Below are 13,157 nucleotides of genomic sequence, written 5' to 3'. Positions count from 1 at the left end.
CATTATGCAGTATTAACGATTCTCTATTTCTTTAGTGCCATATTTTCATTTTTGTAAGGTGTGCCATATAATGACATGTGTAACTGTGGTCACACACATGCATTGCTCTGTGAGTTTGTGAAAGAACTCTTGTTGACTTTGTTTATGACACCAAGTTTGCTTGTAAAGCTACAGATTCCTCTTACAGAATTAATGAGTGAATCATTTGCATGGTGTTGGTTTTTTTTTTGTATCTGCTTCTTGTTTTTTCCCTACCGAGCACAATCTTCATAGTCAGATACATTGTGGTGATTATGTCTTGTTATGGTGATCTTTCTTTTTACAATGAGGGAGGAACAACAACTCTGTAAAAACAATGTTATCGCCATTAAATGGCTTATATGAAATACCTTCTTTCACCAGAAGAAAAGCCCAAATCTTGTGAATCCATCCCTAAACTTTCTGGAAGCATCAGGTATTGACTAGCCTGTTTGCTGGCACATGAACTGATGCTCAGCCTTCTAGTTCTCAAATACACAGAAAAATTTGTACTACATGGTAGTGCTACTTCAGAATTATCATCAGGTATATACCAGAGCATTATTCCACAAGTTTATGTCTTGTGGCACAGCACCGCTGTTGTTATCAGCCTCATAACTGTAGCGTTATTGCATGGTACTTCACAGCTGCCTAGCACTGTGTGGTTTTGCATAATACCAGGCATGTGTTTTTTTCCCTCTTCAGTACTGCTGGGTCACTGACATGAAGTTGTCTGATCCACGACTGCCTCTCGGTTCAACCACTGTTAGGGCGCTGTGCAGTTCAGGACCTCCTACAACAATGATGTCAGTTCTGCTATGTAATGTTTGTCACTAGAGACTGAGTGCTATACTGTGTACACCTCTTCTTTGTCCACCTCATGTTCTGGGGAAAATTAGGGTTCGGATTTATAAGGGAAAAAATTATGAGCACAATTTGTAGTTGAGCAAAAATGAAGAGTGGAATGGTGTCACAGAAACCTGTTTCTGCATTACTCTTAATTCCTCAACCTTTTCGCATATGAAAATAGCAACTGTCAGTGCAATTTATGCACATTTTTAATTTGATTTTTGAGAGAAAAGTACATTTTTTTTTGGACTGGCCAGTTTCGGGGCTTCACAAAAAGACTAATATCATAAGTCACAGAATGATACCTTCCTAATATGCTTGAATAAACACCTGGCAATTATGCGAGAAGGTTGAAGAATTACTGTAAGTACGGGGTGCGAATTTTGGCTGTGGTTACCGTGTGATTTGACGTGGCGAAACAAGGAATTCAGAAATATCTCCCATGTGTGAACGGTGATTTATTTGTGGGGGGAAATTTGCCAGCTTTAAGCTGAAATCCAACAAGTTTGTGCTACATCTCAACGTGACCTCGGGAATAATCAAACTATAATATCAGCATCATGTGCCAAACAAAACTTCTGTCAAGGACAAAATGGTCGTTGTCTGCTTTTACTTTTTATCTCAACTTAACCATCAAATCTCTGATGTTCTTGTCTTGACTTAACAAATAGTTGGCTTTAGAAAGTTCGTACCTTTGTCAGAGTATGTCTTAGCAGACGTTTATTAGAGTGGCACTTCCTCTCTCTCATTTACATCATCAACTCACGTGCAGGAAGTCAACTACTACATGTGTGAGATGGGCTAAATTTCTTAATTTACATATATCGTGCTGAATTACTCGTTTTCCTCGTGTACATTTACATTTATTGTTAGGTTGCTGTTTAAACCTAGATGTATTAAACTTAAGTGTGTTAAGTTGTTATTTTCGCCCCATTTACGTCCACTATCGGGTTATTCTCTTTAAGGCCATTGAAATTAAGAAGTTTGGAATGTGTTGTAATCGTAAAGCTGCCCATTTATACTGTCTGGTAGCTTTTGGAACCTTTTGGCATCAAGAAATGTTAACTGTATGTAAGTGTAGAATTTTTCTAGGGTATCTACGGCCAGGCTACTTTTTAAACCTAGTTAAATCCCAAAATTGGAATATGCCAGTTTGTGAAGTTTTCTACTTTCATTTACTGTCAAGATACTCTTCAACCTCAATGGAGTGGGGAAATGTGAAATGTGAAATATGATTTTTATTTTTTATGGCTTTATTTTTCCGAAAAGAGGTTGTAATAATCTAGTTAATGAACATAAACTTCCACTTTTATATTGAACATCAGGCCCCCAACACGCTTAATAATTATACCATTAACGAATAAGTATTTCTACTTTGTGGACAGGTTGTCATTTGTCATTTTGTGCAAGAACTTGGGAATTTTTTAAATATTACGTTAGTTGATGTTTTTCGTACTTTTGGTTGCCGCTAGTAGTCACTGGCCTGTCTGTGAGGTCTGTCGTCCAAAGGACAGTGGCGCGCACAGAACCAGTGATTTCTTTATTTTTACGTTATCAGATGTATTTCGTTCTTTGAGTTGCCGCTAGTAGTCACTGGCCTGTTTGTGAGGTCCGTCGTCCAAAGGACAGTGGCGCGCACAGAACTGGTGATTTCTTTTAAGTTTACCTTAGCAGATGTTTTTCTACTTGGGTTGGCAACTAGTAGTCACTGGCCTGTCTGTGAGGTCTGTCGTCCAAAGGACATTGGCGCGCACCATGGCGACTCGGTATTAAACTGACTGGACCGTTGCTCTCTTGCAGTCACTGAGTCGGTATACTACGTTACCAGTTTGACCACTAAACGCCATCTGAAAGGCAGGAATGAACCGCAGACTACGTGTCATAGGCAAGGGTTACTTTGTGGGCGGGAAATATTAATCCCTATAATGGCTGTCAATTTTGTGTCTGTGAGCCATAATCTTCGGTTTCAGTTTCACTTAGTATTGTTGGTTATGGTTCTGCGCTTCGTTTTCCCAGATTCCATCGTTTTGGTGGTTTCCATGGAGAAGTCAGTTGCTGTTATAAGCTTATAAATGCTTGTGTCCACACTTCTGTCCGATAATATTGTTGAATTTGTTGCAACCAGAACCTGGAATTATACATGTACGCGCGCAAATCTGTCAGGTAATCCTGTCGGATAATACAAGTCTTGGAACAGAGCTGGATTTGTATTATTTTGATTAGATGCGTCAATAGGTCGCATCTGCATGATTGTTTGTTTTACAAATTCATCACATTCAGTTTTTTAAGGAATCGGCCTGTATTGTATGACCTGCCCGTTACAACCCTGCTAACCTAGACCTCGGCGTGGGAACGTCAGCTCTGTTTTAATAATTTACGTCCAGGTTATACTCCACTACTCTTAAGGACACAGTTTTATAATAAGGAATTTGAAATGAATTTAGCCCAAAGAGGTATTTGGTGATTTATCGTGGCAGTTTATACAGTCACGAAGAACTTCAAAATAAGTATAGATTTCATGTCAGACTATTTGTTACAGAATGTTTGGTTAGATGGGGAATGGGTGGAGTATCCACCAGGATGGAATATGTGAACTCAAGGATGTTTTAGGGGGAAAAACTTGTTAAAGAGATTCTTGTATGGAGAATTCTTTTATGTTTATATCTCTGGTTTTGTTTTCTGTTGGCGGAACTTCAGAAAAAGAAGATCTAATTTGTTGTAAAATAGGAAATGGTTTATTTTATATAGAATTGGAATCAAAGAGCTGTGAGCTAGTCAGGGTAAATACTCCCAAACATGTTAAATGCATGCACAAGAATGGACAGCGACGTGTAAATCTGGTGGTAATTGCGTTAATTATGCCACTGGTATAAAGAAGACGGAAACGTAAGCCTGTAATTAATTACAGACAAATTACGAAGGAATCACGTTCAAAGTTCTTATGTTGGGCAGATAGGTATACGTCTATAAAGAAGATTTCACAGACTGTTACCAAGATTTCTTTGTTTTTTTATCTGGTGTATATGTTTTTCATAATGAGCTACTGGATTTATAAATTCAAGCCTTTTAAAAGTTGGACACGGTTATATGTTCATATACTATGTGTTGTTTAAAAAAAAACAGAAATCAAGTTTCTCACATACTCTGATATAGAATACAAAGTCGCTTTGCATGCAGGACTATCGGGCAGTGAGTGCATGCAAACTGCCATCGGTTTTGGAAATGGTACACTTGAAAAGATGTAGAGATTATGCATTTGCGTGTAATAAAATTGTACACGTCACACGCTTGTTTTTGTGTTCTGTGATTGAGTTCGTGTGGTTTTGTAACATACTGAGACTATAACGTCATCGCGCATAACAACGGAGTCCATACATCAGGTTTTGTAACATACTGAGACTATAACGTCATCGCGCATAACAACGGAGTCCATACATCAGGTTTTGTAACCTACTGGGACAATGACGTCATCGGGCATAATAACGCAGTCCCTGCATGGGGTTTTGTAACCTACTGGGACAATGACGTCATCGCGCATAACAACGCAGTCCATGCATCAGGTTTTGTAACCTACTGGGACAATGACGTCATCGCGCATAACAACGCAGTCCATGCATGGGGTTTTGTAACCTACTGGGACAATGACGTCATCAGGTATAATAACGCAGTCCCTGCATCAGGTTTTGTAACCTACTGGAACAATGACGTCATCGCGCATAACAACGCAGTCCATGCATGGGGTTTTGTAACCTACTGGGACAATGACGTCATCGCGCATAACAACGCAGTCCATGCATCAGGTTTTGTAACCTACTGGAACAATGACGTCATCGCGCATAACAACGCAGTCCATGCATCAGGTTTTGTAACCTACTGGGACAATGACGTCATCGGGCATAACAACACAGTCCATGCTTGGGGTTTTGTAACCTACTAGGACAATGACGTCATCGGGCATAATAACGCAGTCCCTGCATGGGGTTTTGTAACCTACTGGGACAATGACGTCATCGGGCATAACAACACAGTCCATGCATGGGGTTTTGTAACCTACTAGGACAATGACTTCATCGGGCATAACAACACAGTCCATGCATGGGGTTTTGTAACCTACTAGGACAATGACGTCATCGGGCATAATAACGCAGTCCATTCATAGGGTTTTGTAACCTACTGAGACAATGACGTCATCGGGCATAATAACGCAGTCCCTGCATGGGGTTTTGTAACCTACTGGGACAATGACGTCATCGCGCATAACAACACAGTCCATGCTTGGGGTTTTGTAACCTACTAGGACAATGACGTCATCGGGCATAATAACGCAGTCCATGCATGGGGTTTTGTAACCTACTGGGACTATAACGTCATCGCGCATAACAACACAGTCCATGCATCAGGTTTTGTAACCTACTGGGACAATGACGTCATCGGGCATAATAACGCAGTCCATGCATGGGGTTTTGTAACCTACTGGGACAATGACGTCATCGGGCATAACAACACAGTCCATGCTTGGGGTTTTGTAACCTACTAGGACAATGACGTCATCGGGCATAATTACACAGTCCCTGCATGGGGTTTTGTAACCTACTAGGACAATGACGTCATCGGGCATAATAACGCAGTCCCTGCATGGGGTTTTGTAACCTACTGGGACAATGACGTCATCGCGCATAACAACACAGTCCATGCATGGGGTTTTGTAACCTACTAGGACAATGACTTCATCGGGCATAACAACACAGTCCATGCATGGGGTTTTGTAACCTACTAGGACAATGACGTCATCGGGCATAATAACGCAGTCCATTCATAGGGTTTTGTAACCTACTGAGACAATGACGTCATCGGGCATAATAACGCAGTCCCTGCATGGGGTTTTGTAACCTACTGGGACAATGACGTCATCGCGCATAACAACACAGTCCATGCTTGGGGTTTTGTAACCTACTAGGACAATGACGTCATCGGGCATAATAACGCAGTCCATGCATGGGGTTTTGTAACCTACTAGGACAATGACGTCATCGGGCATAATAACGCAGTCCCTGCATGGGGTTTTGTAACCTACTGGGACAATGACGTCATCGGGCATAACAACACAGTCCATGCATGGGGTTTTGTAACCTACTGGGACAATGACGTCATCGCGCATAACAACGCAGTCCATGCATCAGGTTTTGTAACCTACTGGAACAATGACGTCATGGCGCATAAGAAAACAGTCCATGCATGGGGGTTTTGTAACCTACTGGGACGATGACGTCATCGCGCATAACAACGCAGTCCATGCATCAGGTTTTGTAACCTACTGGGACAATGACGTCATCGGGCATAATAACGCAGTCCCTGCATGGGGTTTTGTAACCTACTGGGACAATGACTTCATCGGGCATAACAACACAGTCCATGCATGGGGTTTTGTAACCTACTAGGACAATGACGTCATCGGGCATAATAACGCAGTCCATTCATAGGGTTTTGTAACCTACTGGGACAATGACGTCATCGGGCATAACAACGCAGTCCATGCATCAGGTTTTGTAACCTACTGGGACAATGACGTCATCGGGCATAACAACACAGTTCATGCATGGGGTTTTGTAACCTACTAGGACAATGACGTCATCGGGCATAATAACGCAGTCCCTGCATGGGGTTTTGTAACCTACTGGGACAATGACGTCATCGGGCATAACAACACAGTCCATGCATGGGGTTTTGTAACCTACTAGGACAATGACGTCATCGGGCATAATAACGCAGTCCCTGCATGGGGTTTTGTAACCTACTGGGACAATGACGTCATCGGGCATAACAACACAGTCCATGCATGGGGTTTTGTAACCTACTAGGACAATGACTTCATCGGGCATAACAACACAGTCCATGCATGGGGTTTTGTAACCTACTAGGACAATGACGTCATCGGGCATAATAACGCAGTCCATTCATAGGGTTTTGTAACCTACTGGGACTATAACGTCATCGCGCATAACAATGGAGTCCATGCATCCGGTTTTGTAACCTACTGGGACAAAGACGTCATCGGGCATAATAACGCAGTCCATGCATAGGGTTTTGTAACCTACTGGGACAATGACGTCATCGCGCATAACAACGCAGTCCATGCATAAGGTTTTGTAACCTACTGGGACAATGACGTCATCGCGCATAACAACGCAGTCCATGCATGGGGTTTTGTAACCTACTGGGAAAATGACGTCATCGGGCATAATAACGCAGTCCATGCATGGGGTTTTGTAACCTACTGGGACAATGACGTCATCAGGTATAATAACGCAGTCCCTGCATGGGGTTTTGTAACCTACTGGGACAATGACGTCATCGGGCATAACAACACAGTCCATGCATGGGGTTTTGTAACCTACTAGGACAATGACGTCATCGGGCATAATAACGCAGTCCATGCATGGGGTTTTGCAACCTACTGAGACTATAACGTCATCGCGCATAACAACGCAGTCCATGCATCAGGTTTTGTAACCTACTGGGACAAAGACGTCATCGGGCATAACAACACAGTCCCTGCATGGGGTTTTGTAACCTACTGGGACAATGACGTCATCGGGCATAACAACGCAGTCCATGCATGGGGGTTTTGTAACCTACTGGGACAAAGACGTCATCGGGCTTAACAACGCAGTCCATGCGTCAGGTTTTGTAACCTACTGGGACTATGACGTCATCGGGCATAACAACGCAGTCCATGCATCAGGTTTTGTAACCTACTGGGACAATGACGTCATCGCGCATAACAACGCAGTCCATGCATCAGGTTTTGTAACCTACTGGGACAATGACGTCATCGGGCATAACAACGCAGTCCATGCATGGGGTTTTGTAACCTACTGGGACAATGACGTCATCAGGTATAATAACGCAGTCCCTGCATCAGGTTTTGTAACCTACTGGGAGAATGACGTCATCGGGCATAACAACACAGTCCATGCATGGGGTTTTGTAACTTACTAGGACAATGACGTCATCGGGCATAATAACGCAGTCCATGCATAGGGTTTTGTAACCTACTGGGACAATGACGTCATCGCGCATAACAACGCAGTCCATGCATCAGGTTTTGTAACCTACTGGGACAATGACGTCATCGGGCATAATAACGCAGTCCCTGCATGGGGTTTTGTAACCTACTGGGAGAATGACGTCATCGGGCATAACAACACAGTCCATGCATAGGGTTTTGTAACTTACTAGGACAATGACGTCATCGGGCATAACAACGCAGTCCATGCATAGGGTCTTGTAACCTACTGGGACTATAACGTCATCGGGCATAATAACGCAGTCCATGCATAGGGTTTTGTAACTTACTAGGACAATGACTTCATCGCGCATAACAACGCAGTCCATGCATCAGGTTTTGTAATCTACTGGGACAATGACGTCATCGGGCATAATAACGCAGTCCATGCATGGGGTTTTGTAACCTACTGGGACAATGACGTCATCGCGCATAACAACGCAGTCCATGCATCAGGTTTTGTAACCTACTGGGACAATGACGTCATCGCGCATAACAACGCAGTCCATGCATCAGGTTTTGTAACCTACTGGGACAATGACGTCATCGCGCATAACAACGCAGTCCATGCATAAGGTTTTGTAACCTACTGGGACTATAACGTCATCGCGCATAACAACACAGTCCATGCGTCAGGTTTTGTAACCTACTGGGACAATGACGTCATCGGGCATAATAACGCAGTCCATGCATGGGGTTTTGTAACCTACTGGGACAATGACGTCATCGGGCATAACAACACAGTCCATGCTTGGGGTTTTGTAACCTACTGGGACAATGACGTCATCGGGCATAATAACGCAGTCCCTGCATGGGGTTTTGTAACCTACTGGGACAATGACGTCATCGCGCATAACAACACAGTCCATGCTTGGGGTTTTGTAACCTACTAGGACAATGACGTCATCGGGCATAATAACGCAGTCCATGCATGGGGTTTTGTAACCTACTGGGACTATAACGTCATCGCGCATAACAACACAGTCCATGCATCAGGTTTTGTAACCTACTGGGACAATGACGTCATCGGGCATAATAACGCAGTCCATGCATGGGGTTTTGTAACCTACTGGGACAATGACGTCATCGGGCATAACAACACAGTCCATGCTTGGGGTTTTGTAACCTACTAGGACAATGACGTCATCGGGCATAATAACGCAGTCCATGCATAGGGTTTTGTAACCTACTGGGATTATAACGTCATCGCGCATAACAACGCAGTCCATGCATCAGGTTTTGTAACCTACTGGGACAAAGACGTCATCAGGCATAACAACACAGTCCATGCATGGGGTTTTGTAACCTACTAGGACAATGACGTCATCGGGCATAATAACGCAGTCCCTGCATGGGGTTTTGTAACCTACTGGGACTATGACGTCATCGCGCATAACAACGCGGTCCATGCGTCAGGTTTTGTAATCTACTGGGAAAATGACGTCATCGGGTATAATAACGCAGTCCCTGCATGGGGTTTTGTAACCTACTGGGACAATGACGTCATCAGGCATAACAACACAGTCCATGCATGGGGTTTTGTAACCTACTAGGACAATGACGTCATCGGGCATAATAACGCAGTCCATGCATAGGGTTTTGTAACCTACTGGGATTATAACGTCATCGCGCATAACAACGCAGTCCATGCATCAGGTTTTGTAACCTACTGGGACAATGACGTCATCGGGCATAATAACGCAGTCCCTGCATGGGGTTTTGTAACCTACTGGGACAATGACGTCATCGGGCATAACAACACAGTCCATGCATGGGGTTTTGTAACCTACTAGGACAATGACTTCATCGGGCATAACAACACAGTCCATGCATGGGGTTTTGTAACCTACTAGGACAATGACGTCATCGGGCATAATAACGCAGTCCATTCATAGGGTTTTGTAACCTACTGGGACTATAACGTCATCGCGCATAACAATGCAGTCCATGCATCCGGTTTTGTAACCTACTGGGACAAAGACGTCATCAGGCATAATAACGCAGTCCATGCATAAGGTTTTGTAACCTACTGGGACAATGACGTCATCGCGCATAACAACGCAGTCCATGCATGGGGTTTTGTAACCTACTGGGACTATAACGTCATCGCGCATAACAATGGAGTCCATGCATCAGGTTTTGTAACCTACTGGGACAAAGACGTCATCGGGCATAATAACGCAGTCCATGCATAGGGTTTGTAACCTACTGGGACAATGACGTCATCGCGCATAACAACGCAGTCCATGCATCAGGTTTTGTAACCTACTGGGACAATGACGTCATCGCGCATAACAACGCAGTCCATGCATGGGGTTTTGTAACCTACTGGGACAATGACGTCATCGGGCATAATAACGCAGTCCATGCATGGGGTTTTGTAACCTACTGGGACAATGACGTCATCAGGTATAATAACGCAGTCCCTGCATGGGGTTTTGTAACCTACTGGGACAATGACGTCATCGGGCATAACAACACAGTCCATGCATGGGGTTTTGTAACCTACTAGGACAATGACGTCATCGGGCATAATAACGCAGTCCATGCATGGGGTTTTGCAACCTACTGAGACTATAACGTCATCGCGCATAACAACGCAGTCCATGCATCAGGTTTTGTAACCTACTGGGACAAAGACGTCATCGGGCATAACAACACAGTCCCTGCATGGGGTTTTGTAACCTACTGGGACAATGACGTCATCGGGCATAACAACGCAGTCCATGCATGGGGGTTTTGTAACCTACTGGGACAAAGACGTCATCGGGCTTAACAACGCAGTCCATGCGTCAGGTTTTGTAACCTACTGGGACTATGACATCATCGGGCATAACAACGCAGTCCATGCATCAGGTTTTGTAACCTACTGGGACAATGACGTCATCGCGCATAACAACGCAGTCCATGCATCAGGTTTTGTAACCTACTGGGAGAATGACGTCATCGGGCATAACAACACAGTCCATGCATGGGGTTTTGTAACTTACTAGGACAATGACGTCATCGGGCATAATAACGCAGTCCATGCATGGGGTTTTGTAACCTACTGGGACAATGACGTCATCGCGCATAACAACGCAGTCCATGCATCAGGTTTTGTAACCTACTGGGACAATGACGTCATCGGGCATAATAACGCAGTCCCTGCATGGGGTTTTGTAACCTACTGGGAGAATGACGTCATCGGGCATAACAACACAGTCCATGCATAGGGTTTTGTAACTTACTAGGACAATGACGTCATCGGGCATAACAACGCAGTCCATGCATAGGGTCTTGTAACCTACTGGGACTATAACGTCATCGGGCATAATAACGCAGTCCATGCATAGGGTTTTGTAACTTACTAGGACAATGACTTCATCGCGCATAACAACGCAGTCCATGCATCAGGTTTTGTAACCTACTGGGACAATGACGTCATCGGGCATAATAACGCAGTCCATGCATGGGGTTTTGTAACCTACTGGGACAATGACGTCATCGCGCATAACAACGCAGTCCATGCATCAGGTTTTGTAACCTACTGGGACAATGACGTCATCGCGCATAACAACGCAGTCCATGCATAAGGTTTTGTAACCTACTGGGACTATAACGTCATCGCGCATAACAACACAGTCCATGCATCAGGTTTTGTAACCTACTGGGACAATGACGTCATCGGGCATAATAACGCAGTCCATGCATGGGGTTTTGTAACCTACTGGGACAATGACGTCATCGGGCATAACAACACAGTCCATGCATGGGGTTTTGTAACCTACTAGGACAATGACGTCATCGGGCATAATAATGCAGTCCATGCATAGGGTCTTGTAACCTACTAGGACTATAACGTCATCGCGCATAACAACGGAGTCCATGCATCAGGTTTTGTAACCTACTGGGACAAAGACGTCATCGGGCATAATAACGCAGTCCATGCATAGGGTTTTGTAACCTACTGGGACAATGACTTCATCGCGCATAACAACGCAGTCCATGCATCAGGTTTTGTAACCTACTGGGACAATGACGTCATCGGGCATAATAACGCAGTCCCTGCATGGGGTTTTGTAACCTACTGGGACAATGACGTCATCGGGCATAACAACGCAGTCCATGCATCAGGTTTTGTAACCTACTGGGACAATGACGTCATCAGGCATAACAACACAGTCCATGCATGGGGTTTTGTAACCTACTGGGACAATGACGTCATCGAGCATAACAACGCAGTCCATGCATGGGGGTTTTGTAACCTACTGGGACAAAGACGTCATCGGGCTTAACAACGCAGTCCATGCGTCAGGTTTTGTAACCTACTGGGACTATGACGTCATCGCGCATAAGAACACAGTCCATGCATCAGGTTTTGTAACCTACTGGGACTATGACGTCATCGCGCATAACAACGCGGTCCATGCGTCAGGTTTTGTAACCTACTGGGACTATGACGTCATCGCGCATAAGAACACAGTCCATGCATGGGGGTTTTGTAACCTACTGGGACTATGACGTCATCGCGCATAACAACGCGGTCCATGCGTTAGGTTTTGTAATCTACTGGGAAAATGACGTCATCGGGTATAATAACGCAGTCCCTGCATGGGGTTTTGTAACCTACTGGGACAATGACGTCATCGGGCATAACAACACAGTCCATGCATGGGGTTTTGTAACCTACTAGGACAATGACGTCATCGGGTATAATAACGCAGTCCATGCATAGGGTTTTGTAACCTACTGGGATTATAACGTCATCGCGCATAACAACGCAGTCCATGCATCAGGTTTTGTAACCTACTGGGACAAAGACGTCATCGGGCATAACAACACAGTCCATGCATGGGGTTTTGTAACCTACTGGGACAATGACGTCATCGGGCATAACAACGCAGTCCATGCATGGGGGTTTTGTAACCTACTGGGACAAAGACGTCATCGGGCTTAACAACGCAGTCCATGCGTCAGGTTTTGTAACCTACTGGGACTATGACGTCATCGCGCATAACAACGCGGTCCATGCGTCAGGTTTTGTAACCTACTGGGACTATGGCGTCATCGCGCATAACAACACAGTCCATGCATCAGGTTTTGTAACCTACTGGGACTATGACGTCATCGCGCATAACAACGCGGTCCATGCGTCAGGTTTTGTAACCTACTGGGACTATGACGTCATCTCGCATAAGAACACAGTCCATGCATCAGGTTTTGTAACCTACTGGGACTATGA

The sequence above is a fragment of the Liolophura sinensis genome, chromosome 3 (genome assembly GCF_032854445.1).
Source record: "Liolophura sinensis isolate JHLJ2023 chromosome 3, CUHK_Ljap_v2, whole genome shotgun sequence".
NCBI lineage: Eukaryota > Metazoa > Mollusca > Polyplacophora > Chitonida > Chitonidae > Liolophura > Liolophura sinensis.
This window is presented reverse-complemented; position numbering follows the sequence as displayed.